We start from the raw sequence: 2,696 nt of genomic DNA on the forward strand, positions 1-2,696 counted from the left end.
CTAATAACAAAGCAACAGCAAACTAGACAATACTAATTTTAGCAAAGTAACAGCAAGCTAGACAATAAGGCCTAAATCTTATACATGTAAGCCGTTTTACATTTGGGGTCTTTTTGACCCTTAGGGTATCATTTCCCCCCTTTGGAAGTTTTGAAATAATTATCTTTTCAATACTTCCATCTTAATTCTCCGTTTCGCTGCTGACAATTCAATTTACTTATTACCTGATGGTGGGGGCATCGTGTTCGAATCGTTCAAATCTTTTTCCTTAGCTACTGCTTGTGTGATTAACTGATTAAGGGCAGTCTTCTTAGTGAATTTCTTCTTTAGACAATAGTAAATAAGCAGTATTGCTAAGAATACTATTGTCAATAGCAACACAGTGCTAATGAGGGATTTTAGCCAGGAACTCAAATTCCATCCCAACCCACTGAGAATTTTGTCTAGCCAATTTTCTCGCATATCTTGTTGCATTTCTTGGGTATCCTTTTCTATTTGTCCTAGTAAGCTCAAATCATGTTCAACATCTTGGGTGACATTTGGGATGTGTATGCAACAATGATCCATCTTATCTCTCAAATATCCACAAACTCCATGCTCCTTTAATAAGAGCATATCCAAAGCCATTCTGTTTTGTAAGGTCATCCTTGAGGTCGCCTGTAATTGTAAATTTAGTTGTTTGAATCCCTTACCTATTACGCTAGCCAATTTTTCTACCTGGCCAGTTAGTCTATACAACCAAGCTCTATTTTTGTAAGTTGATAGGGGCGGCAATAAAGATTCTAAAGCCCATCCAATTTCTACTCCTGTCGAAGGTTCATTCCATTCTGTATCATCAATTTGTGATCTTTTTGTTCAAATTATTTTTAAATTTTCAGAGCTCCTTCTAAAGGGTGCCTTTTTCCAAATTAGACATAAGGTCAGCATCCCTAAAGTGATTTGTTTCACCTTTTCATTCACCGGTAGGTGGGTAGACCAGGTTCCATCGCTCATTGCCCAAACTAAATGTCCTGGACTTGGAATTGTAGATTTTTCACAATTAAATACTGTCCCCCCCTTTTGCTTATACTTGTCAGTCAGTTGTAAATCATTTTTGAGTCCTCTACACCAACATCCATATTTCAATGCAGCTGCTAAGGGTGGAATTTCTTGCACTGCTTTGCTGACTGTGCTACAATTATAGATCTTTTTACAATTCCACCAGGATACAGTAACTTCTTCTTCCCAGGAGGTACTTTCTTTATCAGTAATTGGGAAAGTCGAGAACCGATCACCATCCCAAATAAAACACCAGGAAGCCTCGGCCATGTACTGAAATCGAGATAAGATGGTCGTTGACTATACTGAATCCCACACAACCATCTTTTGTTTAGCTTGATCTCCACATCCTCTGGTTGCATTAATGATCAGCTGAACGTATAGTTCTGCTGGCTGTACCCATCCGACAGCAGGCTTTGATTACAGTATATGGTATCGATTCCAAGTTCCTCACTACTCAGATTAGTTGTCAAGATTCCCCATGGAACTGATTCACCCACTGCTCTTGGAATTGGGAGGCATGCAGTTATTTGGGTTATATTTTGTAGGTTAGCAAACTCTTTTATCAGTCCCACCATCAAATTTTCTTCTGGAGTTCTTTTCGGGAGGTATATCAACTGTGCTGCTTCTGTTGACAACAAATCTCTCTGCCCTCACTCCTGATAAGTTTACCTTTGCTCTAAACAATGCTCCTACCATCACCAGTCTCCAGATTGGAATATTTTTTTCCCATGTTTTACAATGATATTCCCCCCTTTTAAACATGTTTTAAAGTCAATTTTGCAATCTCTGGATCTCTGTTGCCGATTTTTCATGTAGGGGCCTTCTTCACTCCAGTGTAGTGCATCCATGGTTCCACTCCTTTCACTTTAATTGCAGTAGAAGTTGTTAACAGTACCTGGAAAGGGTCCCTTCCACTTCTCCTGCAGTGGTTCAGAGTCCCATGTCTTTATGTACGCAAGATCACCTGGCTGATACTGATGTGCAGACGTATCCAAGGCAAGTGATCTGGTCAACACTATGTGTCTTCGGAGGGCTCCAAGGACTTTTCCTAAAGAAATCAAATACATTTTCAAATCTGTTTCCCCTGCTACCTTCATATCCCCTGGGATGAGAGGAGTCTGGTAAGGTTTGCCATATAAAATTTCATATGGACTTATACCATCCTTAGATCTCGGTTGGATTCTTATTCTCAGGAGAGCTAATGGTAAGGGCTGTGGCCATTTTAAAGACGTTTCTTGACAGATTTTACTTACTTGTCTTTTCAATGTTTGGTTCATCCTCTCAATTTTCCCACTTGATTGTGGTCTCCAGGGGGTATGCAGGTCCCATTTGATACCCAAAATTTTGCTAATTTGTTGAACCATATTCGCCACAAAATGTGGTCCTCTATCAGAGGACATTCCCATTGGCACCCCAAATCTCGGTATTATTTCCTTCAACAATATTTTAACTACTTCGCTAGCTTTGTTGGTGCGGCAAGGGAAAGTCTCTGGCCATCCGAAAACGTATCAATCAACACTAACAAATACCTATATCCATTTTGTTTGGGTAGTTCAGAAAAATCAATTTGCCAGTAATCTCTGGGAGAGTTGCCTTGTTTTGTTACCCGTAAGGGTGGTTTCTTTTGATTCAGGGGATTGTTTTTAAGACAAGTC

The 2,696-nt window shown here is 39.7% G+C and overlaps 1 long non-coding RNA gene across 1 annotated transcript in view; it reads right to left on the reverse strand.

Moving 5' to 3' along the window:
- Positions 1-2,690, reverse strand: part of LOC118452353 — a 7,178-nt gene extending 4,488 nt beyond the window's left edge. The window contains exon 1 of the long non-coding RNA XR_004842107.1: positions 2,559-2,690. This is a non-coding gene — a long non-coding RNA (uncharacterized LOC118452353). The remainder of the gene's footprint in view (positions 1-2,558) is intronic.
- Between the last annotated feature and the right edge of the window lie 6 nt (positions 2,691-2,696).

The sequence above is a fragment of the Egretta garzetta genome, unplaced genomic scaffold, assembly GCF_000687185.1.
Source record: "Egretta garzetta isolate BGI_Z169 unplaced genomic scaffold, ASM68718v1 scaffold375, whole genome shotgun sequence".
Lineage (NCBI taxonomy): Eukaryota > Metazoa > Chordata > Aves > Pelecaniformes > Ardeidae > Egretta > Egretta garzetta.